The sequence below is a fragment of the Leucopleurus acutus genome, assembly GCF_964270905.1.
Source record: "Leucopleurus acutus genome assembly, chromosome: 21".
NCBI lineage: Eukaryota > Metazoa > Chordata > Mammalia > Artiodactyla > Delphinidae > Leucopleurus > Leucopleurus acutus.
The window spans coordinates 20,338,426-20,365,210 of record NC_139163.1 but is presented as its reverse complement, the minus strand read 5'-3'; positions in this window follow the sequence as shown (position 1 = coordinate 20,365,210).

The following is a 26,785-nucleotide window of genomic DNA, read 5'->3' as shown; positions in this document are numbered from 1 at the left end:
CGATATTAGTCCCTTATTGATTTTGTTCTTGTTTTTTAAATTTTTATTTATTTTTTAATTTTTATTTTATTTGGAGTATAGTTGATTAACAATGTTGTGTTAGTTTCAGGTGTACAGCAAAGTGATTTAGTTATACATATATACGTATCTATTCTTCTTCAAATTCTTTTCCCATTTAAGTTATTACATAATATGGAGCAGAGTTTCCTGTGCTATACAGTAGGTCCTTGATGGTTATCTATTTTAAATATAGTAGTGTGTATATATCAATCCCCAACTCCCAATCTCTCCCTCCCCCCAACCTTTCCCCCTTTGGTAACCATAAATTTGTTTTCTAGGTCTGTGAGTCTGTTTCTGTTTTGTAGATAAGTTCATTTGTGTTATTATTTTTTAGATTCCGCATATAGGTGATATCATATGTTATTTGTCTTTGTCTGACTTACTTCACTTAGTATGATAATCTCCATGTCCATCCATGTTGCTGCAAATGGCATTATTTCATTCTTTTTATGGCTGAGTAATATTGCATTGTATATATGTACCACATCTTCTTTATCCGTTCATCTGTCGATGGACATCTAGGTTGCTTCCATGTCTTGGCTATTGTAAACAGCGCTGCAGTGAATATTGGGATGCATGCATCCTTTCAAACCACGGTTTTCTCCAGACATATGCCCAGGAATGAGATTGCTGTATCATATGATAGCTCTAGTTTTAGTTTTTTAAGGAACCTCCATACTGTTCTCCATAGTGGCTGTATCAATTTACATTCCCAACAACAGTGCAGGAGGGTTCCCTTTTCTCCACACCCTCTCCAGCATTTATTATTTGTAGTCTTTTGACGACGGCCATTCTGACTGGTGTGAGGTGATACCCCATTGTAGTTTTGATTTGCATTTCTCTAATTAGTGATGTTGAGCATCTTTTCATGTACTTCTTGGCCCATCTCTATGTCTTCTTTGGGGAAATGCATGTTTAGGTCTTCTGCCCATTTTTTGATTGGATTGTTTGTTTTATTGATTTTGAGCTGCATGAGCTATTTGAAAATTTTGCAGATTAATCCCTTGTCAGTTGCATCATTTGTAAATATTTTCTCCCATTTTGTGGGTTGTCTTTTTGTTTTGTTTATGGTTTCCTTTGCTGTGCAAAAGCTTTTGCGTTGAATTAGGTCCCATTTGTTTATTTTTGGTTAGATGTAAGACCACTGATGGAATTTCAGTAGAACTGGAAGGAACAGGAGTAAGTGGAGGGCGAGCCGCATCAGCAGCTAAGGCTACTCTTTACTAAGATTCCAGCAATGCCCAGTCTCACCTTCCAGCCCATTCTTCTCTGAAGCTCTTCCAGGAGCTTCCACTTCCCATCGCCCTTTCACCCAAAATGCCTCTTTAGGAGGTGTGCTGCCACAGGGGATACGGTAGAGCTTCTGTTCTCTCAGTGCCCTTGGAGTCTTCTACTTCTCAAATCACCTCCAGGGATTGCTGTCCTTTTCCTCACTGACAGTCACAAAATATGATTTTCTTTCTATTTAGCAGAAGCAGCTTTGGCACTGAGATGGGATTAGATGTTAGCATGGCTGCAGAGTGCCATAATAAATTGTAAGGAATTTTGGAATTAGCGCAAGTAGTGAAATCTTGGGGAAGCTATTAAATCTGGCATTTCTAATTCCGGTTGAAATGTTAATTTCACTCACCAAATACAAGTACAAAAGTATCGTTCATTATAGCTAAGAGTGTAGACATATAACATTTATATTATAGACATTTGGTATAAATTTAAGTATCCCTGTACTTACAGGGATAAGACATCCATAGCGTAGAAGGTATCCCCTTGTTACTGCCTTGTAGGACTAGGTTATTGTCCTATACAGACACGTGCAGTGAGATTCATGTACTCTTGAAAGTTTCAGAGATTGATAGGACGAGCAAGCCATCTCCTAAATTTACAGAAAATTAATATAGAGTCTCAATCTCCTCCACCTGTAAAACAAAAGCTGTTGGACTTGGTAAATTCTAATTTCCTTAGATTGTAAATACCTGCAATTTTTATAAAATAAAAAATAATTTACATATGAAAGGTGAGAGCAGGCAAAAACTGAAATCTAAAAAATAAAACAAGGAACCTGTGGAATATACAACAGAGTTACAGAACCATGGCATTATTTATGCTGCATCCCAAAGATTCAAGGTTGATTGCGTCAGAGCTGCTCCTCGTGGGCAGTGGTCCGTTGCCCGAATTATTTAGTATAATGTTCCACTTTTGGGTACTCGAAAACCTCAGTAGGATACAGATTCTGCTCATTATTGCTGTGTCTTGCTGGTTTTGCTATATTCATCACTAGACTTATTATTTCATATTTATTTACTCATGCTGAGTTACATGAGTCAGTAAATTATTTCCCTGGACTCCAGTTCTGTCACAGTTATACTGAATTCAGTTATGTTCTCCTAACTTATCCTGTCTTCAGGATTTTCTTTCCCAGCATTTGCAAGCTTCAGCATTCTTACTCCTTGCTTCCTCCCCAGACTTAAAAATAAAAGGTGAGCCATCGTAGTTTCCATATTGATTCCCATGGCGCCTTGCTTGTCACTGCTCTCAGTGTTGAAACCCTTCCTTTCTCTGAGTCATTTGTCTCTGGACTAGCTCTCCTATGTTGCAGACAGTGCTGTTGACCTTGGGGATTAATCTTTGGTTGGTGATGTATTTTTAAAAATTCATTGAAGTTCAGGTACTGTAATTTATGACTGTGGTTTACTTCAGTCAGATCTGAGATACTGTTCCTTTATTAAAATGCTGGCATTTATGTGTTGCAAACTTGTCTGCCCGAACAAAATTATTTTCTTCTTAAGCACCTTTTGCTTCTCCAGGATGACTCCATTTTGGTTCACAGCATCAAGGTCTTTTTTTCCCCCCATCACTCATTGTTCTTTCTGGGGCAACAAAAAGCATTTTACTGTACTTTCTTTTTGGTCCCAGCATCCTAAATTAGAATAAAAAGTCTTGGATTCTAGCTTTGGTTCAGCCATTGATTATCCAGTATTGGACAAATCCCTTGCCTTCACTCCAGCTCATTTTCCTCATCAGGGAAATGGGCATACTATTGATCAGTTATCCTCTTGCACAGGATTTTTCCAAGAAAACAACCAGGTATACAGGAAAGGAATTTCAAAGTTAGAATGCCACGTATAAATAGGTTAATAGTATATTGTCATAGGCTAGCAGAGTAACTGGCAAAGAGTATAGGCATGAGGTAAATATTAAGTCATATATCCAAGTTACTACTACCTTGCATAGTTTCATAGAGTCAAAGGCAGTCTTATACTATCCCCTTTCATGTAAGGCCCAGCTAGTGTCCCTCTGCTTATTAAAGGCAAATCTGGAGTAGGATTTAAGACTCCTGGCCTGGCTTATATATAGCACAGTTTTGGACCACTACTTCTCATTGGAGTGTACACACAGTGGATGTGTTTGACTTTATAAACCATTGCGGCCAATTTGAATGCCCTTCAGTGGGAGAAGAGAAACGTTTTTGCTCCTGTATGTTGATTCTGAGAATGAAAACTGTGGAGAAAGTAAAATTATTCTACTCATGTATCTTTCAAAGTAATCTAGAGGTTTTCTTGAAGTGTAGTTTTATTTAGTTTTAATCTTCTCTCCTTCAGGATTTCATCATACGTTCTTCAATCTAAAGCTTTCACCCAATTGTTTGCTGATTTTTGGGTTGAGGTGTAATTTTGTTCTGGCCTCTCTGCCTCCTGGGCTCTGGCTTCTCCACGTGGAGCTTAGCTTCTGTACCACCTCTGCACTGAGGCGGAACTCATTTATAAAAATAACTCTCTGATACCAAGCATTCATCCAGTTAGGGGACTTTATTGCACATACATTTTTGGGGTGTGGGCTGTTTATAGTAAGGGGTCAATTCCATAGCTGACAGCTTTCTGCAGCTTTGCCAGCCTCTATTTTTTTTTTAATATTCTATTTCTTTTTGTTATCTCTATCTCAGATTGTCTCAAGAACTCGAAATGCTTTCCTCCGTAACTGACAAAGTCTTTTAGTTCTCCTATAAGAAAACTTTGCAGGAGCCAACACAGAGACACAGGTTAAGAGTAGGGGATGCAGAGGTATGAACTACCAGTCTATAAATAAATAAGTTACAGGGATGTAATGTGCAGCACAGGGAATATAGTCAGTATTTTATGATAATTTTGTATTTTGTGTAATCTATAAAAATATCACATCACTATGTTTTATACCTGAAACTAATATGCTATTGTAAGTAAGCTACATTTCAATAAATAAGAAAATAAATCAAAGGCTATGCCAGTATGACAAAAAAAGGAGTAGGGGATTGGTTAATGTTACCAGATTATATTGTAATGCAATGCTAAGAGAGATTCTGGTGCACTTCTTTGTAAGTAGTATTCCTCTATTTTGATTTATAAACCCTACTTTCTTATGATTGTACTGATGAAATTGTCTGAAGCCTTATGAGTCAAATTGTTCGTTTTGGATTTTATTTTGTCAGTAACAGAATGTCTAGCATAAACTGTATTAAATGATAAGACTCCAAGGTTGATTTAATCTAGCACTCGAACAGTGTCAAAAATGGTAATTTTCATGTGTGGGTGGCCCCTCTCAAAATGGTGAGAGCTAACATTTGCCAAGGCTACCTCTTTCTTGTCTGTACTCAGAGAGTATTGTCTCTCTCTCAACTTTAAAATTAAAATTCTGGATTCAGTGCTGACTGGATGATTTATGTTACATACTTCTATTTCAAATCACTGTGATCAAGTGGATAAGATTATGTTGATTGATTTAGACCAGTAAATGTCGACCATTGCATCTGATTAAGAACTCAGTTCATCCATATGGTTCAGTATGGGTTGGGGGGTTATTTCCCAATGAAAATCTTAGGGTTGATAGCGTTTGAGTAACAGACCAACAGTTATCAACTATCCCATATGGAAAGTTTTCTCTCCTCAAATTGTGTGAATCCTAAAATGAGAAAGCCTATTATTTGTATCTACCTTAGATTACATTGATTGCCCTCTTTCAGATGCAGGGAGAGCCACTGTTGAATATTGTCAGTTATAAAGCAAATCCGTGCTTCACTGTTTCTAGACGATGGTAACCATTATTGCTGCTCACTGAATATTGGCAGCTCTCCATCTTCTGGGTGCAGAGTAGGCTTCACCTTCATGACCCCCTATGGTTGGATGAGACCCTGTGACTAGGTCTGGCCTATACATATATATATATTTTTTTTTTTCAGTGAACTTTTTTTTCTCTTTGTATTTTATTTTTTAATTATTATTTATTATTTAATTATTAGTCATCCATTTTATACACATCAGTGTATACATGTCAAACCCAATCGCCCAATTCATCATACCACCACCCACATCCCCCACCACTTTCCCCCCTTGCTGTCCATATGCTTTTTTCTCTACTTCTCTGTCTCAATTTCTGCCCTGCAAACCGGTTCATCTGTACCATTTTCTAGGTTCCACGTATATGCGTTAATATACGATATTTGTTTTTCTCTTTCTGACTGACTTCACTCTGTATGACAGTTTCTAGATCCACCCACGTCTCTACAAATGACACAAGTTCGTTCCTTTTTATGGCTGAGTAATATTCCACTGTATATATGTACCACTTTTCTTTATCCATTTGTCTGTCGACGGGCATTTAAGTTGCTTCCAACACCTGGCTATTGTAACTAGTGCTGCAGTGAACATTGTGGTGCATTTGTCTTTTTTTTTTTCTTTTTTTTTTTGCGGTACATGGGCCTCTCACTGTTGTGGCCTCTCCCATTGCGGAGCACAGGCTCCGGACGTGCAGGCTCAGCGGTCATGGCTCACGGGCCCAGACGCTCCGCGGCATGTGGGATCTTCCCAGACCGGGGCATGAACCCGTGTCCCCTGCATCGGCAGGCGGACTCTCAACCACTGCGCCACCAGGGAAGCCCCATGTGTCTTTTTGAATTATGGTATTCTCTGGGTATATGTCCAGTAGTGGGATTGCTGGGTCATATGGTAATTCTATTTTTAGTTTTTTGAGGAACCTCCATACTGTTCTCCATAGTGGCTGTATCAATTTACGTTCCCACCAACAGTGCAAGAGGGTTCCCTTTTCTCCACACCCTCTCTAGCATTTGTTGTTTGTAGATTTTCTGATGATGCCCATTCTAACTGCTGTGAGGTCATACCTCATTGTAGTTTTGATTTGCATTTCTTTAATAATTAGTGATGTTGAGCAGCTTTTCATGTGCTTCTTGGCCGTCTGTATGTCTTCTTTGGAGAAATGTCTATTTAGGTCTTCAGGCTGTTTTTGGATTGGGTTATTTGTTCTTTTAATATTGAGCTGCCTGAGCTGATTCATTTGCAAATATTTTCCCCCATTCTGAGGGTTGTCTTTTCATCTTGTTTATGGTTTCCTTTGCTGTGCAAGAGCTTTGAAGTTTTATTAGGTGCCATTTGTTTATTTTTGTTTTTATTTCCATTACTCTAGGAGGTGGATCAAAAAAGATCTTGCTGTGATTTATGTCAAAGAGTGTTCTTCCTATGTTTTCCTCTAAGAGTTTTAGAGTGTCCGATCTTACATTTAGGTCTCTAATCCATTTTGAGTTTATTTTTGTGTATGGTGTTAGGAAGTGTTCTAATTTCTTTCTTTTACATGTAACTGCCCAGTTTTCCCAGCACCACTTATTGAAGAGACTGTCTTTTCTCCATTGTATATCCTTGCCTCCTTTGTCAGAGATTAGTTGACCATAGGTGCGTGGGTTTATCTCTGGGCTTTCTATCTTATTCCATTGATCTGTATTTCTGTTTTAGTGCCAGTACCATATTGTCTTGATTACTGTAGCTTTGTAATATAGTCTGAAGTCAGGGAGTCTAATTCCTCCAGCTCCGTGTTTTTTCCCTCAAGACTGCTTCGGCTATTTGGGGTCTTCTGTGTCTCCATACAAATTTTAAGATTTTTCTTCTAGTTCCGTAAAAACTGTCATTGGTAATTTGATAGGGATTGCATTCAATCTATAGATTGCTTTGGGTAGTACAGTCATTTTCACAATATTGATTCTTCCAATCCAAGAACATGGTATATCTCACCATCTATTTGTATCATCTTCAGTTTCTTTCGTCAGTGTCTTATAGTTTTCTGCATACAGGTCTTTAGTCTCCCTCAGTAGGTTTATCCCTAGGTATTTTATTCTTTTTGTTGCAGTGGTAAATGGGAGTGTTTCCTTAATTTCTCTTTCAGATTTTTCATCATTGGTGTATAGGAATGCAAGAGATTTCTGTGCATTAATTTTGTATCCTGCAACTTTACCAAATTCATTGATTAGCTCTAGAAGTTTGGGTTTTTTTGTTTTTTTTTTTGCAGTATGCAGGCCTCTCACTATTGTGGCCTCTCCTGTTGTGGAGCACAGGCTCCAGATGCACAGGCTCAGTGGCCATGGCTCACGGGCCTAGCTGCTCTGCAGCATGTGGGATCTTCCTGGACCGGGGCACGAACCCATGTCCCCTGCATCAGCAGGTGGACTCTCAACCACTGCGCCACCAGGGAAGCCCAGCTCTGGTAGTTTTCTGGTGGCATCTTTAGGATTCTCTATGTATAGTATCATGTCATTTGCAAAACGTGACAGTTTTACTTCTTTTCCAATTTGTATTCCTTTTATTTCTTTTTCTTCTCTGATTGCCATGGCTAGGACTTCCAAAACTATGTTGAATAATAGTGGTGAGAGTGGATATCCTTGTCTTATTCCTGATCTTAGAGGAAATGCTTTCAGTTTTTCACCACTGAGAATGATGTTTGCTGTGGGTTTGTCATATATGGCCTTTATTATGTTGAAGTAGGTTCCCTCTCTGCCCAATTTGTGGAGAGTTTTTATCATAAATGGGTGTTGAATTTTGTCAAAAGCTTTTTCTGCCTCTGTTTTGATGATCATATGGTTTTTATTCTCCAATTTGTTTATATAGTGTATCACATTGATTTGTGTATCTTGAAGAATTCTTGCATCTGTGGGAGAAATTTCACTTGATCATGGTGTATGATCCTTTTAATGTATTGTGTCGGATTCTGTTTGCTAGTATTTTCTTGAGGATTTTTGCATCTATATTCAGCAGTGATATTGGTCTGTCATTTTCTTTTTCTGTAGTATCTCTGTCTGGTTTTGGTATCAGGGTGATGGTGGCCTCATAGAATGAGTTTGGGAGTGTTCCTTCCTCTGCAATTTTTTGGAAGAGTTTGAGAAGGATGGGTGTTAGCTCTTCTCTAAATGTTTGATAGAATTCACCTGTGAATCCATCTGGTCCTGGACCTATGTTTCTTGGAAGATTTTTAATCACAGTTTCAATTTCATTAGTTGTGATTGGTCTGTTCATATTTTCTATTTCTTCCTGGTTCAGTCTTGGAAGGTTATACCTTTCTAAGAATTTGTCCATTTCTTCCAGCTTGTCCATTTTATTGGTATAGGGCTGCTTGTAGTAGTTCCTTAGGATGCTTTGTATTTCTGTGGAGTCTGTTGTAACTTCTCCTTTTTCATTTCTAATTTTATTGATTTGAGTCCTCTCCCTCTTTTTCTGATGAGTCTGGCTAATGGTTTATCAATTTTGTTTATCTTCTCAAAGAACCAGGTTTTAGTTTTATTGATCTTTGCTATTGTTTTCTTTGTTTCTATTTCATTTATTACTGCTCTGATCTTCATGATTTCTTTCCTTCTACTAAGTTTGGGTTTTTTGTTTGTTTTGTTTTTGCGGTACACAGGCCTCTCACTGTTGTGGCCTCTCCTGCTGCGGAGCACAGGCTCCAGACGCACAGGCTCAGCGGCCATGGCTCACGGGCCTAGCCGCTTTGCGGCATGTGGTATCTTCCTGAACCAGGGCACGAACCCACGTCCCCTGGATCGGCAGGCGGACTCTCAACCACTGCGCCACCAGGGAAGCCCTAACTTTGGGTTTTGTTCGTTCTTCTTTCTCTAGTTCCTTTAGGTGTAAGGTTAGATTGTTTATTTGAGATTTTCCTTGTTTCTTGAGGTAGGCTTGTATTGCTATAAACTTCCGTCTTACAACTGCTTTTGCTGCATCCCATAGGTTTTAGATCGTTGTGTTTTCCTTGTCCTTCGTCTCTAGGCTTTTTTTGATTTCCTCTTTGATTTCTTCAGTGATCTCTTGGTTATTTAGTAACGTATTGTTTAGCCTCCATGTGTTTGTGTTTTTTACATTTTTATCCCTGTAATTCATTTCTAATCTCTTAGCATTGTGGTCAGAAAAGATGCTTGATATGATTTCATTTTTCTTAAATTTACTGAGGCTTGATTTGTGACCCAAGATGTGATCTATCCTGGAGAATGTCCTGTGCGCACTTGAGAAGAAAGTGTAATCTGTTTTTGGATGGAATGTCCTATAAATATTAATTAAATCTACCTGGTCTATTGTGTCCTTTAAAGCTTGTGTTTCCTTATTAATTTTCTGTTTGGATGATCTGTCCATTTGTGTAAGTGAGGTGTTCAAGTCCCCCACTATACACAACACTATTGTGTTACTGTCTATTTCCTCCTTTAGAGCTGTTAGCAGTTGCCTTGTGTATTGAGGTGCTCCTATGTTGGGTGCACATATATTTATAATTGTCATATCTTCTTCTTGGATTGATCATTTGATCATTATGTAGTGTCCTTCCTTGTCTCTTTTAACATTCTTTATTTTAAAGTTTATCTGATATGAGTATTGCGACTCCAGCTTTCTTTTGATTTCCATATGCATGGAATATCTTTTTCCATCCCCTCACTTTCAGTGTGTATGTGTCCCTAGGTCTGAAGCGGATCTCTTGTAGACAACATATATATGGGTCTTGTTTTTGTATCCATTCAGCAAGCCTGCATCTTTTGGTTGGTGCATTTAATCCATTCACATTTAAGGTAATTATCAATATGTATGTTCCTCTGACCATTTTCTTAATTGTTTTGGGTTTGTTTTTGTAGGTCCTTTTCTTCTCTTGTTTTTCCCACTTAGAGAAGTCCTTTAGCATTTGTTGTAGAGCTGGTTTGGTGGTGCTGAATTCTCTTAGTTTTTCCTTGTCTTTAAAGCTTTTGATTTCTCCATCGAATCTGAATGAGATCCTTTCCAGGTGGAGTAATCTTGGTTGTAGGTTCTTCCCTGTCATCACTTTAAATATGTCATGCCAGTCCCTTCTGGCTTTTAGAGTTTCTGCTGAGAAATCAGCTGTTAACCTTATGGGAGTTCCCTTGTATGTCATTTGTTGTTTTTCTCTTGCTGCTTTCAGTAATCTTTCCTTTAATTTTTGTGCCAATTTGGTTACTATGTGTCTCGGCGTGTTTCTCCTTGGGTTTATCCTGTATGGGACTCTCTGTGCTTCCTAGACTTAGGTGGCTATTTCCTTTCCCATGTTAGGGAAGTTTTCAACTATAATCTCTTCAAATATTTTCTCGAGTCCTTTCTCTCTTCTCCTTCTGGGACCCCCTATAATGTGAATGTTGTTGCATTTAATGTTTTCCCGGGGGTCTCTTAGGCTGTCTTCATTTCTTTTCATTCTTTTTTCTTTATTCTGTTCTGCAGCAGTGAATTCCACCATTCTGTTTTCCAGGTCACTTATCTGTTCTTCTGCCTCAGTTATTCTGCTGTTGATTCCTGCTAGTCTGTTTTTCATTTCAATTATTGTATTATTCATCTCTCTTTGTTCATTAATTCTTCTAGATCTTTGTTAAACATTTCTTGCATCTTCTCGATCTTTGCCTCCATTCTTTTTCCGAGGTCCTGGATCATCTTCACTATCATTATTCTGAATGCTTTTTCTGGAAGGTTGCCTATCTCCATTTCATGTAGTTGTTTTTCTGGGGTTTTATCTTGTTCCTTTATCTGGTACATAGCCCTCTGCCTTTTCATCTTGTCTATCTTTCTGTGAATGTGGTTTCTATTCCACAGGCTCCAGTATTGTATTTCCTCTTGCTTCTGTCTGCCCTTTGGTGGATGAGGCTATATGAGAGGCTTGTGGAAGTTTTCTGATGGGAGGGATTGGTGGTGGGTAGAGCTGGGTGTTGCTCTGGTGGGCAGAGCTCAGTAAACCTTTAATCTGCTTGACTGCTGATGGATTGGGCTGGGTTTCCCTCCCTGTTGGTTGGTTGTCCTGAGGCAACCCAACACTGGAACCTACCTGAGCTCTTTGGTGGGGCTAATGGCGGATTCTGGGAGGGCTCATGCCAAGGAGTACTTCCCAGAACTTCTGCTGCCAGTGTCCTTGTCTCTTGGTGAGCCACAGCTGCCCCCTGCCTCTTCAGGAGGCCCTCCAACACTAGCAGGTAGGTCTGGTTCAGTCTCCCCTGGGGTCACTGCTCCTTCCCCTGGGTCCAGATGCGAACACTACTTTGTGTGTGCCCTCCAAGAGTGGATTCTCTGTTTCCCCTAGTCCTGCCAAAGTCTTGCAATCAAATCCCACTAGCCTTCAAAGTCTGATTCTCTAGGAATTCCTCCTTCCATTGCCAGAATCCCAGGTTGGGAAGCCTGACGTGGGGCTCAGAACCTTCACTCCAGTGGGTGGACTTCTGTGGGTATAAGTGTTCTCCAGTTTGTGAGTCACCCACCCAGCAGTTATGGGATTTGATTATATTGTGATAGCGCCCCTCCTACCATCTCACTGCGGCTTCTCCTTTGTCTTTGGATGTGGGGTATTTTTCTTGGTGAGTTCCAGCGTCTTCCTGTCGATGATTGTTCAGCAGTTAGTTGTGATTCCCGTGTTCTCGAAAGAGTGAGTGAGAGCGTGTCCTTCTATTCCGCCATCTTGAACCAGTCTATCTCAGTGAACTTTTTAATGGAAGTGACATGTATCACTATTGGACCAGAACATATAAATGCCAGGGCAGAGCCAGATCTTATAAATGCTAATGAAAGACTCTTAAGATTTTTTTTTTTTCTTTCACAGCATCTGGCATAGGTCCAGGGAGGATCTCAGAGTAAGGACAAAGAGGAAATACTGAGCAGAGCTTCCAGCTGACCGCTGATGGACATACAGAATGGGTAAGAAATACAACTTTGTTCTTTTAAGCCACTGAGAGTTGAGGATTGACTGTTGAGTTGAGGATTGACTGTTGAGTTGAGCCTATCCTACCCTACCTAGTAATCTAATTTTGTTCTAGCATATTGTCACCCAGAGGGCCAACGGCTACACTTTCCAGTCCACTTTTGGGGTCACGTGACTGTGTTTTCCCCAACAGAATAGGAAAGAAACTGATATATTCAACTTCCGTATTACTTGTTTGAAAGGATATCTGTTTCCCTGGTCTACAGTGCTGACTGGGAATGACAGCCTCTGCAGTTGTGAAAGTCTCATGTTGAGGATGGCAGAGCTCACCCCATGTCTTTGGTCCATGGATGACTTACTTGATCAAAGACAGCTACTAGCTCAGTGCTTTATATAAGAGAGAAATAAGCATCTATGTTCTTTAAATCCCTGCATTTGGAGTGTTTACCGAAGTAGTCTATTTTTTACCGTGACAAATATATCAGTTGGGTAGGACAGCATTCAAGGTGAAGAAGCGGGACATTAAGATTACAGTGCGTGGTACTTCCTGTGAATGTGCTTATTGTTTAATAGGAAAGTTAAGAAATAGGAAAATTTAGCATTTAGAGAAAACTGTGAAACAGAATAGGGTTGATACATCATGTTATGCTGAGAGGAACGTGCACTTTGAAGGTAGTCAGACACAAAGTGAGATCTGAGTTTAGACTCCGTTACCTGCTAATTATATGATGTTGGGCAAGTGATTATAAAATGTGCAATGATTATTATTTTGTAGGGTTGATATAGTTATTATCATCCTATAAGTTGTCTAGAGAAGTTCATGACAAATAATGGACATTCAATTGAAGTAGCTATTGTTAGTGTTAATTCAAAGTAGTTTGCATAAGCAATTAAATTTCAAAGAAAGGCTACATTTGCAAGGGGCAGCAAAATTAGAGAATGTTTTGTGTAGATAATGGGAAGAAAACTGAAATTTGAAAGCTATAAAGGATTTGCCCTAAGAGAGAAGGTAGGTGAGTTGAGGCAGAGTTAAACAGATGTGTAGGAGCCCAGGGTGAAATGTGCAGAGGATAGATGGGGCATGGAAGAGATCAGATAAAGTACAGCAGGAAAGGTAATTAGAAGAGAGTTAAGAGAGAAGGATGGGAGTGCATCTTAATTCTTCTCTCACTGCTAGCATATAGCAAAGTCAAGGATAGATCCATTTGGTGAGACTTGAAAGATATCATTTCAGGACCCCCTTTGTTGGGAGAAAGAATCCGAGATTACAAATATAAATTTAGGCACTGCTAAGTAAATAGCAGCAGGTCTATGATCCGTTCTATTCCCTTACCAGGGAAGGGGGATGCTTCTAGGAGAGAAAGAAGGTGACTTCATCAGATTTCAGTGTAGACTTCCTAATAACAGATCTCTTAACAAGTGAACCAATGGTATTTGCTATCAGAAAAGTTACTGTCTTTGGATTATTTTTCCAGAGGATAAACTTAGTTCTCTAGGATTGCTTGTGGAAGTTAAACTTTTATGGGATGGCTCTGGGGAAAATGTCACATTAACTATGTAGCTATCTAAAAATAAAATGGAGATGTTTTAATGACAGGAACGCCTCCTTCTATGTAAGGGGTGTGACTGTACATATCATTTAGAGATTTCACTTACTAATCTAGGCCCAGAACTCATCTAGGGAGCTTCAGTGGAGGCCCTGGATCTTTTCCTGCTTTGCCTAAGCCTCATGATTACTTGAATTCTTTAAATTACTAGTAATGCTTGATCTAGTCTGATTAGAGAATTGATCTCTGATTTGTGTAAGTCTAATAAACAATATGATTTTTCATGTCATTTCACATTGGTGCATTGAGCAGGGTTGTATTTCAGATCCACAAATCCCAATAGCTAAGACATTTATTATTATTATTATTATTATTTTGGCTAAAAAATGAGGAGATGGGGAAATATGATGAAGACTTGACATCAGGTTAGTGGCCTGTCAGTCTTTGAAATGGTGAAAACCCAATGTGTTATTACTGAAATAAGTCTTATCAGTGGAATTTGTAGAAAAATCCACCTATATATGGGGGAAATAGCTAAATGGATAGACAAAGAGTGGTTGAAAAGGGGGCAGATTAATTAAAAATTCTATTCACTGGTCATTGTTAGCAGCCTTGATAAAAGGTAGACTTCTAAAAGAAGAGTAGATGGCAGTGGGAAAAGATAAAATAATTAAGGTCAGATTTTTCCAGTCCTGGAAAGCGTCTCATGTCTCTTCAATAACCAGGAGAGGTGTTACTTTCATTAGCGAAGTAACTCAACTACAACGGTTGGTTACTCAGAAGTTTATATAAGCATCTGGAGACCCAGTCAGGTAACTTTGGAATCCCTAGAGATCCTTTCTGTTCAAGCCTTAGCACACTTAAAAGCAAATCATCAGAAAAGCCTGGAGAATTATTATTGGCATAATCTCTTAGAAATAGCAATCAGGGAGGTATACAGTTGACACTATATATCGCTGAATGGAAGTGATTATTTGGGTTGATGGCTGATCCCCAAGTTGCTGAGAGCTTTGATGAGCAAAGGCATCTGGATGGTCTGCCATGAACAAGCTGCAGTGGACAAGGGTGAGAGAGATTCTCAGCCTCACTCTTACCTCTTAAGCCATGGAAAATTTCCTCTGACTGTCCTGTCTGAAGAAGTTTACTCCCTCAGCTAAAGGCTAAGCCATAAAGTCCAAAAAAGATGACTGAAAGGCCAAGATCTGCTTGCTTAATCTCTGCCAAGGGGTCTTAGACTGTACGCAGTGATTAGAGCAAGTGGCCTGGTGAGCAAAACCTTCTTAGGAACGTTAACTATAGGTGTTCAGTGTAAAATTATTCCTGTGGGTGTGGGAGAGTAGGGAGTGTGCTTTGAGTGGCATGGCGATAGAGCTGGGAGGAGGGTTGGAGGTGCTCCTGAGGGAACCAAGGTAGGAGTAGAGTTAGGATTTGGGAAGCGTGACTGGAAAGGATAGGCCCCTGCCTTTTTCCAAGAGTGCATGCTTGGTATGGGTATTATGTGCAAATAGGGCATATTACCGTTTATAAGGAGGATATCTGCTAAATCCACCTTTCATGCAATTTTAATTGGCCATGATAAATGGGAACCTTTTGAACCAAGCCTTCCTCAGTAATAAGCATTAAGCTATAGAGAGTTCCAAGAGGGAAATGAAATTGCTGCTCTCATTAAGAAATGGTTGCTGTCTCTCTCTTTAATAGTTCTGTGTGGATAGTACTTATGGAAGACAGTGTTTAGAGGTTAATACTAGACTGTGGAGGGTCAACCAAGGTAGTTTATTTGGTTCCTGCAGCTGTGTTTGACACAATGGATTCCACAAGGAAGTACAGAAGACCAGTGGGGGCTGGTATGATGTTACCTCCTTGGCTGACACATTCTTTTCAATAGCAGATTTGGAGCCCAGCCAGGTACAGTTTGCAATCTTGTGGAATGGAAATCAGTATGCACTCATTGTTTTGATACAGAGAAATTTGAATTCTCAGGCATATGTCCACAATCTAATGAGGGAGGACTTGGACTTGATAACCAACAGAGCAAGGTAGTATACTGCCTTAATGACATGATTATCACTGAGTCCTCAGAGGAAGAAGCTCTGGAGGATAGAAAGAGGCTGGCTGACCTATCCAGCTAAAATTCAAGGCCTGGCTCAGTCTGAAATTCCTGGGAATTACGTGGATTGGAACAATCCAGGTCATTCCCCTGAGAAATACATTCTCAGAGACCCTGCCAAGAGGAAAGACACTAGAAGCCATCAGGACTGTTCACATGTTGGAGAAATTACACTCCTCTTCTAGGACCCCTCATGGCCCCTCTTCACAAAGGCACTAGAAAAAATTGAATGTGTAGAGGGCTATGAGCAGAGAAATAATGGTTAAAAGAATTAGAGAAGTTGGTGGTGCAGGCAGCCGCACTTGGTCACCGTGAATCATAATTGACTGTACGTAGACCAGAGCTTTCGGCAGAAATGAAATAAAGTGAAGACATCTTGGATTTTGGATTTATAAACTATCTGAAGCAGCTGCTCAATGTAGACCATTGGAAAGCAGCTGTCAGTTACGAGGCAGTGGTGAAAACAACCCACAGCAGAGACATCGCAGGTGGGAAAAACCAGTCATCGTCTTGGGTGATATCAAAGCAATTTGAATGCGGAGGGAGAAACCAGCAAAATTCAGTCATAAAGTGGCAGTGCCGTATTCAAAAGCATGCCAAGGGTGGGCTTCAGGAGGGGCTCACCACATACACAAGGAGGTTGACTTTATAGAGCTTTTGTAAATAAACCTGGAATCTACTAATGTATTGGAAAACATCACGTGAACTGTGTATCTATGTATAAATGGAGATGTGTCAGGATCCGCATGGCCCCCACTGTGAGGCGACTGTACACTTTGCATAGAGATGTCTTGTGTTAACTTGGGCTCAGATATGAGAAGAAAGTCCCAGGGGGAGCTGCATTTGAGGCCCTGGCTCTTTCCCACTTTGTCTCTGCCTCATAACTGCTTTATATCTATGAAATTATTATTATTATTTTTGTGGTACACGGGCCTCTCACTGCTGTGGCCCCTCCCGTTGCGGAGCACAGGCTCCGGACGCGCAGGCTCAGCGGCCATGGCTCACGGGCCTAGCCGCTCCGCGGCATGTGGGATCTTCCCGGACCGGGGCATGACCCTGTGTCCCCTGCGTTGGCAGGCGTACTCCCAACCATCGCGCCACCAGGGAAGCCCCTCTATGAAATTATTGATGATGAAAGATGTCTAATTGTAGGAGTCTGATTTGACAATAGGATTGGACGTTATCTCAGTTATGGAAGGAAACATTTACTTGGAAGAATAAAAGTAATCACAACAAATCACAAATCTGAAAAATGAATGAATATCCAGAAAAATGATATTTTTATTACTTAGCACCAGACTCCTCTAGGACACTCTTCTTTTCTACACGATTTGGCTGCATCCTTTATAATCACCTCTTCCTATGATAATCATCTTGAAGTATCATTTTGTGTAGGAAGAGTAGAAAGATAGTTCTGTCTTTCCTCTAGCATGAATACTTTATTTTTCATTATTGATGAGTCAGGCTAGGGGTCTAGGAGAAATAAATCCTCTGCTTAGAGTTTTACATGACTGAGGATGGAAAATCCTTCATAAAGTGTTCTTTGGTACATTTCAGACCTTGTTTCTCCTCCACTACACTCATATTTTAGAACATCTGCATATCACCTGGCCCTGCAATTCTTGTCAGGACACTGGGTGAGTTGGTCAGTGGGTGGCAGAAGTATTCCTGAAAGCCATTTCTGTTAGGGTGGCTGGAAGTAAGTATGCATGATAGTGATTGTGAACAGCCCAAATAATCCCCAAGCACAAACTAAATGTTCCGTCTGCTCCTTCAACTGGATCCTTCAAATCTCTACAGTCATTTCAGTATCACTTGACATGAGGGCAAGTCTGACAAATGGGAGGCATGAGTGGAAAGGGCAGTGGTCCTAAGTAATTAAAAAAAAAAGTTTTGATTTTGTCAGTTTCACATATGATGCTGTGAACACAGTGCTGGGGGCCCTTCCCAGGGCCTTGGAAGAGACCTGTGCCAGTGAGGAGCCCTGAATATTAAACTTCATTACCTTCCTACTAAATCTACCTCTGAGTGGGACCAGATCATGAAAGGATTTGAAAATGGCATAGGAAGCTGGGTCTGATGTAGTTTGCATCTCATATACGCAGAGAACATTATTATGACCAGATAGCTTAGAAATTCAGCGTGAGTTAAAGATATGTGAGATGGGTAAGTGGTCTTCATATGCTAAAAGTATCGAGTCAGTACTCATCCAATTATCTTGTTATAATATCAAAGCTCTTCAGAGAAAAATGTTTCGTCTTTGCTGAAGTTTTTCTAATGGGATACTGGGGGATGGAAGAATTGTATTAAAGAAGTAGGATTCGTTTCACCAGAGCTAAATGCATTAGCAGTGCATTAAATCATCCTCTGGCTACATCAGTTGGCTATCAGTTTCCTAAAGCACCACCAAAAACATTCTAGCTGAATCTTTTATCAAGGCCATCACACATTTCAGACTTTGAAAATCCAGTGCCCTCATTCTGATTTATTTTTTATCCTGCCTAAACAAATCTTCAACCGTGAACATGCTTCTTCATTTGAAAAACAGGGAGTGTTCACATTATTAAAATACTTGCCCTTTAGTTGGCATTATCAGAAAAAGAAAGCTCTAGTGGTTGCCCAAAGTGAAAGAATAATGCTGCAGTGGAGGAAGCAGATTTAGATTGATTTGTCTGATGATTTAAGACAGAAATTTTGCACTGCTGAAGAAGTGGAAACATCTGAGACTCAGTCAGTGGAATGCTGACCTCTCTAGTGGCAGCAGTAATCTTCCCCCCCTTGAAATGGAGACATGGCCAGAAATAGCATCCTTATTACAGCTGTTCCCGCACCCAGCCTAGTGACATTATGTTAAACATGGGCCAGTGCACAGTTGGGTTGAATTGGTGAATATTCCCTGTTCTGATTATAGACCTGCATATTCAATTGTGTACCATGCATTTTCTTTTAGGTTAGCACTGGCACTTTAAATTAACATGTCTACCACAAAACCCCATGTTTTGTTTACTGATCTGATGCTCTAAAATCTGCTCCCCAGTATATATTTCCTACATTGGTAATTGCTCCTCTCTCAACTTGAGTACCCAGTTTTGTGAACACTATCCTCTCTGCCTCTGTCTTAATGTAATTCTTTATTATTGTTCATGTGTTTACCATGGTAGCTTCCTTACAGCCTTCTCTGCCTTCAATTTTTCTTTCTCAAATCCACATTTCCAAATAAAATACAACTGTAATATTCTTAAAAAGCAAAACAAAATAAATCCTACCATGCCAGTCATTAACTTAAAACTATTCAGTTGTTCTGTCTTGCCATCAGTGTAACATCCATTTTCCACCATGACATACAGGAGTTTCTGTGTCTGGTCTTTGCCAATTTTTCCAGTTTTACTGACTGCCCTAGTAAAGCTCTTCCAGCCCCATTCCAGCTATACCAAAGTCCTTCTAATTAGTTCTTTAGTCTCTTTGCCTTTGCATAAGCTATTTTCCTCTGCCTGGAATGTTTTTCCCCCACTTCTCTGCTACAAGGCTAAGATTTCCTCATCCTATAACCTGTCTCTTCTCTATGCTTTAAGTACCCTATTTTCTAAGTATTTTTAATATTTTTCCATATGTAAGTTATTACTCTATATTAAAACTATGTGTTTCATTGTCTGTGAGGACAGGAACTATCTTAATCACTTTGTATTCCTAGTACTCAGATCACTCTTGAAATACGTTAACTACTCAAGAAACAGATGTGTATTTGATGAATGAATAAATGTAGGCTGTAACTAACAACAGACCACTCATTCACTCACCAAGAAACATGCTATTTTTGAGAAGTCCATTAGATATTTGTAAAGCAGGTAAAGCTTGCTGAAAAACATCCTGTATACCCATAGTAAAATATGATTGGTCCTAATCATTGAGACAGAAGATAATCGTACCAAATATTAAATACCCTGTGTTTGATGTTTTACTGACTATAGAGGAACACTGTGTTAGATTCATCTAGGAATATTTGAGACTGTCAGGTCAAATTGAGTGTGTTATATGAGACAAGTACCGTTCATACGTGAAATATATAGAAGGTCTGTGTTAGGGGAGAGCCAGTAGAAATGGAACATGAGACATGGATTTGAGAGACATTTGGGACTGGTACCAAACAATCATGTAAGAGTAAATAAGTTTATTAACATGGTCATGCACCTGTGGAAGATGATACTACAACCCAGTCTTACTATGATGCACCCTTATTTGAGATTATATGATTTAGAACGGTTGACTTGGAGTGGATGCAACTCCCTTTATAAAATAAAAAAAATTTAACCCTCCATTGATGGTCATTGCACTTTAAGACTGAAAAGAAATTCTGAAAATTCATAGTACAGTAGAGAAGTAGTAGTGACACAGACGTATAGCAAAAGTGGAAAGGATAGGAAGGAATGAAAACTAGCCTTTACTGGGAGATAAGTTACATAACATACAAAGGACAGGCGATGCATATGAAGCAGAGGCCAATAGTGATCAAGAGCATTGGCTTATAACCCTTGTGCTACAGTCTCCTCACTGTGTGACCTTGGGCACATCACTTAACTTCTCTGTTTCTTGTATCATATTCAACAATAGAGTTATTCTGAATCTTAAATATGTGCAAAGGGCATGGCATGTTTTATGTGCTGAGTAAATATATGCCACTTTTTGTCAAGCCACGTTGCAGGTATTTTGCATTTATAATCTCATTAAGTCTTCAAAATTTTTTTTAAAACACTTTTTTCAGACAATCAGTTTATTAAAACTACTCAGTATTTAAAATGTTTAAAATACTTTATTAATTTTGTATTACCATAGATAATTTAAAAAACTGTGTAAGATACAATGGATCAGATCGAGGACAATGTTTGGTACTCACGTGGATTCATAGTTCCCTTGCAAGGTGCAAAGGGTCCTTGTATTAGAGATTAGAAAGCTATTTCCTTCTCACAAATAATTACTTTGGAAACCCTTGAGATAAGCAATATTAGTTCAATTCTGTAGCATATAATGGTTTCTTCAGCAACATTATAATTTGCCATGTAAATATATATTTTGATATGTTTTGAAACAAATTATAAAATAGGTCATATATTTAGCTATTAATCTGTCTCCTCCAAACCTCAGAGATTTATTATGTAAAGCATTCTATAAACAGACTTTAAAGGAAGAATGTAAAATAGGCTTTATTTTATGTAAAGGAAACACTAATATGTGTGGATCATTGACCTGTTAAATGTCTAAAATAAACTTTTATTTTATCATCTTTGGTTAAGTACATCTGTAGTTCTTATGTATGTGCCCAGGTTTCTTTTTACAAGCTACTGACTAACATGGGACCAGAAATATAAGTGGATTTTACTGGTCACTTAAGCAGTGTCTCTGCCTCTGCATCAAGTTGCATCCAAAAGCTAATTGAGGGTGAAACTTTCTTAGTTAATCACATATTGATAGGTTGAGGATCTCAATGTACTAGTAGACTGATTATCCTAATTTAACCAAACATATTCCATAAAGCCAAAACTATTAGCTAGTAGTCTTGATTTTTCTGTATTTTAAATCATACAAGTTTAGACCAGTGCAAGAAGGAAGCAGAACCTAGTCTTAAATTGATTGTGTTTGCAAAAGCTTTGCCTCAGGTGTTTTCATAAACCTGAGTCTGCAAAATTTTTAATTGGAAAAATATAACCTAGGAGAATACTTAAGAGCAGTGCTCTTAGAGTGACAGTAATCTACAGTGTCTCCTTATTACTAATCTTGTGAAATCCAAATACCCATGTCGAGTAATAATTTTCTTCCATAAACCATCTCATATTTTTAGTATCATCTCTCTTTATTTTCAGTAAATCTATCTATTCAACCAGAACAATAAGTTTGCTAACTTGAACATTAATTTTTACATTTTTCAGTTTAAATTTCTGTTCTAATTTAAAGGTTTTATATACAAGAAGTAAAAAAAAAAAATCATTAAAGTTTGTGAAAGTCTCCCTCTTTCTGCACATTGGATCCATACTTAAGATCTTGGCTCCTGAAATTGCCCCTCCTTTCACTTTCATTTCTGCATCATTAACTTTTCCCTTTTATTTTTTATTTTTTGGATCTAAACAGCAAATCCCAAATTTTCAAAAAATTTCCAAGTAACTTAATTGCAATGCAGAACAAAATTCAATAATATTTATAAAAATACAGAAATATCTACCATCCCACAAGTTAAAGTTCAAAATATTTTTGACATCAAATAAAAAATGACCGTACATACACATAAGCAGGAAAATATAAACCATAAAGAGGAGAAAAAAATCAATTAAAAGTGACTCAGTGATAAAAAGTGAGACAAAAATTCAGCTGGATGAAGACATAGCAATGGAAACTATCCCAAGTGAAATAATAAGATAAATGATCAGAGCAACATAATATACGTGTAATTTGAGTACACAAGAGAAGTGGGGAGGTGTACAGAAAATGCATTTGAAGAAGTAATGATGGAAATGTTTCTGAATTTGTTGGAAAGTATACACCCACAAATACAGGAGGCTCCATGAAGTCCAAGCACAAGAACCATGAGGAAGATGGAACCAGTCCATATAATAATCACAGTGCTCAAAACCTGTGATAAAGAGAAATCTTAAAAGCAAACAGAGAAAAACGACACATTACGTACAGATGGAAAGAGCTGAGAATGTGGCACGATTTTCATCAGCAACAATGCAAGTGAGAAGAAAGTTGAGTAATATCGTAGAATACTGAAATTAAAAACAAACAAAAAACCCCTGTCATCATAGAATTCTGTCTTTAGCGAAATACCTTACAAAAGGAAAGCAAAATAAAGATGATTTTCAGAAATTCAAAAGCTGAATTTCATCATCAGCAGACCCACACTGTGATAAATGTTAAAGGAAATTATTCCAGCAGAAGGAAAATAATATCCAATTTCACGTTGGAAATTCGGACCTATACAAAAGAAGGATGGTCACTGGAAAATGGCAATTAAATGAGTAAACACGTGTGTTAGTTTGCTAGGGCTGCCATAGTCAAGTACCACAACCTGAGTGGCTTAAAATAGCACAGATTTATTACCTCACAGCTCTGGAGGCTAGATGTCCCCAACTGAGTTGTATCAGTGCTGTACTCTCTTTGAAACTGGTAGAGAAGAGTACTGCCCTTGCCTCTCCCTACCTTCTGGTGGTTTGCTGGCAGTCCTTGGTGTTTCTTGGTTTATAGATGGATCACTCCAGTGTCTGCTGTTGTCTTCGTTATGGTCTTTTCCCCTGGGTATCTGTGTCCCTGCATCTCTGCATCTGCCTCTCGTCCCTCTCTAATAAACACATTAGTCGTACTGGATTAAGGGCTCACTCTACTCAAGTATGACCTCATCTTAGCAAATTACATCTTCAGTGACCGTGTTTCCAAATAAGGTCACATTCTAAGGTTTAGGAATTCAGTGTATCATTTTGGGGGCACAATTCAACCCATGATAATGTGTATTTTTTCTTACTATTTAAATTTCTTTAAAAAATAACTGTTAAAGAATAAAAAATGCTGGGTGAGTTTAGTCTGCTTAAAAACTCCAGGCATCCTATGAAATGAAAATAATTGTTTCCAGGTTTAAGTCATTTCAGTAGAAAAAGTATGTATTTACGGATGCTATTCTTTTTGTGTAAGTTAGTTTGCTTTGCAATATGGCGAAAATCTCCTAACAAGTACATACGTCATCTGTGTGGATCCCTGCTTATTTAATATGAATACATTATGGTCACTGTATTTTTAAATTCCTTGAAAAAGAAGTTGATAACTCAAAGATACGTGGCTAAACAGTAGGTAGTATTAGATAAAATTGAGAATCTCAGAAGCATAATAGATTCCATTGACAATAAATTGTTTCTGGCTCAATGATTTGCTTCAGTTTTCAGGGGAGAAGCTCTGTAATATATACACAAATAGTGAATGAGCCATCTCAAAGACTCCCAGGAAAAAAATTATAAAGTCAGAATCCTTAAATAAAAATATCAAGACAGAACTTTTTTTTTCTTCCAACAGTTCCTACCCCAAAATGATTTATATCTCAGAGTGACTACATTTCATTAATCAGAACAGGAGACAGAAGGGTGAAGTGGCTGTTTTTCAGTTTTATCGTTTCAAAATCATCTGCCTTGCAGTGATGCGCCTGCGTGCTCTGTTGCTTTGCTTTACTGCCTTCTGGTCTAGGCATTACCACTCTTGAGTTGGCTCTCAAATCCTTAGATGGAGAAACTGTGTCACTCCACTTTTTTAGTTTAACCATCCAGCCTAGGTAGTTGTGATTTCAAGGGTCCAATACAGTTTAAATCAAAAGCAATCAGCAGCACCATAGACGTGGCCTGTGTGCTGGCCCTTGTAAGAGGTCTCCCTGGTCTAGGTCAGAATGTGCATCTTTCATGCTCCACGGTCATTTGGAAACCTATTTCCCAACACCTTGAAATGCCATAAGACAGTCTATGAAGAACTAGAGACCATTTTAGCTTGTTATAATCTCACAAAGGAGATCTCAGATCTGGAAAGAGAGAGGTCTACTCTCCACTGACCTGATCTCAGAACCAGTTAGGTCAAAGCTGCTTAGACAGTTTACCACAAGGCAAAAATAAAGCAAGTTTATGATTAAAATAATTTGGTTTTGATAATGCTTCGGAAAGTATTTTCGAAGCAGCAGTGGCTGTTTTGATTACTGTTCACGGCTTAAGGTTCAAGAATAATTATGATCCATTTACATAATTTGGCAGAAAAACCCCATTAACTGAAGTTAATACTGTAACTGATCCTAAATTGCATGGATTGCCATGATAAGAAAAAGAAAGTAACAACACTAAATTCATATCTTTATTAGCCAAATACTTGAGAGCACAGAAAGTTTATGAGGATAAACACAGAAGTAGGGAAGGAGGCCAGGGTCCAATAAGACTGGATGAGAATTTCACTAAAGGCTTAATGCTGAGACCCTTACACTGAGGAAAGTCATTGGAAAAAACTCTTATATTGACCTCGTATTCAGAACTACCTACTAGCCCAAATTCTGACAGACTGAATGCCCATTTGGACTCCTGCTTTCTATTCTGTTTTTTTGCGGTATGCGAGCCTCTTACTGTTGTGGCCTCTCCCATTGCGGAGCACAGGCTCCGGACGCGCAGGTTCAGCGGCCATGGCTCATGGGCCCAGCCGCTCCGCGGCATGTGGGATCTTCCCGGACCGGGGCACGAACCCGTGTCCCCTGCATCGGCAGGTGGAGTCTCAACCACTGCGCCACCAGGGAAGCCCCCCGCTTTCTATTCTTGATTAGAACATTCTGGAGAATTGCAGTTTCATCCGCTCTATCAGTGTTGTTAGAATAATCTAGTTTGCACTCTTAGAAATCAAGATCTTCTAGCCTTTCCTTGTTTCCTAGGGTGTTTTTTTAAATCTCAGACTTGTTTTTCATTGAGGTAACACCAGTTTATAACATTATATAAGTTTTCTGTGTACAACCTTGTATTTCTACTTCTGATACCCTACAGCATGCTCACCACTGAAAATTTAGTTTCCATCTGTCACCATACAGTTGGCAGAAGTGGAAATTTAAGAAATAGAAACATAATGTTGTATACGTGAAACTTACATAATGTTATAAACTAATGTAATGCCACATACATTTCGTTCTTCACTCTGTAAGTGTTTCTTTCGGTCTTATCCTGATCAGTGTGCATTTTACTAAATACTTCCTCCATGCTGTTACTCCCTATCCATTACAAGAGTGGTAAAGCCATTTTTAAAAGTTTGAGCACCATTTAGTAGTTGTGAGAAGGAATATATTAAAAGAGAATTATTGAACAAAAATTCTCAGTACTTGCTGCCTTAACTGAGTCCCTACCCACAGTTTATTGCCCCAGTGACAACTTATAAGAGACTTATTTTTCTGTCTCCTATTAGTTTCATTGTCCTTATATAGTTGGGTTATGAGGCTGATCATTCAGTGACCATCACACTCAACGTGATGACAGGCTCGTTTCAAAAGTTACCTCAGTATGCTTTGTGGTGAGAGGAACAGGAAAACATTCAACTAGTAAATCCAGTTTCTCTTGCAAAAAAGGCAGTTCTGGTAAAGAGCCATTGCAATACTCCTATCACCAATTAGAAAACATGTTTCTATTTGTACTACAGCACCTTTGGGCACCAAATGCAGTAACATTGTCTTCTTTTCCATTTGTCCCTGATCTGGCTGTTATATTTTTTATATATTCCACATGCTGCTGTGTCACAACTGTAGGTTTGTGCTCTGTCTTTTATTCTGTCTCATCTCATCCTGCTGGCAAATTTTTGTTTTATTTTTTCATATCAAAAGCTTCCAAGATATTTGCGTTACAAGGCCAGATGGAAGGTCCTTTATTCTCTTAAATCCTCAAAGAGATGTGGGTGATGCTGTGTTTTCCAGCTATTCAGCCCTTATATATTAATTATTCTTCCATTAGCCTTCTTTCAAAAGAGGCTTATAAACAAGGCGCCTTTATTTCACTTTTTTCCTCTATCCCAAAATGATCATAAAGATTCTCAAGTAAATGCTATACTTTTAAAAAATCCCGAGTTTGCTTCTTATGGCACAAAATTACTTTTGTCTTCCAAATTAATGTCACAAGCCAACTGCAAGTTCAAAAATGCACCCCATTCTGGGCATGGATAGCTATCGTCATTGGCAGATCTTGAGACATGCATCATTCGTTAAGCCTCTTTTACTTGAATTGAGACTGTCCCTCCAGGGCAAATATTTTGTTCCTAAGAAAATGAAGAAATTATCTTTTTTTTTTCCTGAAAGCTCAGGCCCCATGCTTAGAGAGTTTCTCAGAGACCGAAAGAACCCTTTTGTACCAAGTCACTTTTATGATCCCCTAAAAGACTGAGTGAAGTCACCTAAGGATACTCCTTCTCCTTAGTCCTAGAAGCCATTGGATGGCATACAAGAGCAAAGGAGAGATGATGGAAATAGTGAAATGTAATTAGGATGCTTCCAATTTTCCAGCCTGGCTCAACAGAATTTGATTCAGCCCAATTTGCCAAGCCCATGCTGTAGGTTATTTTGTAAAGA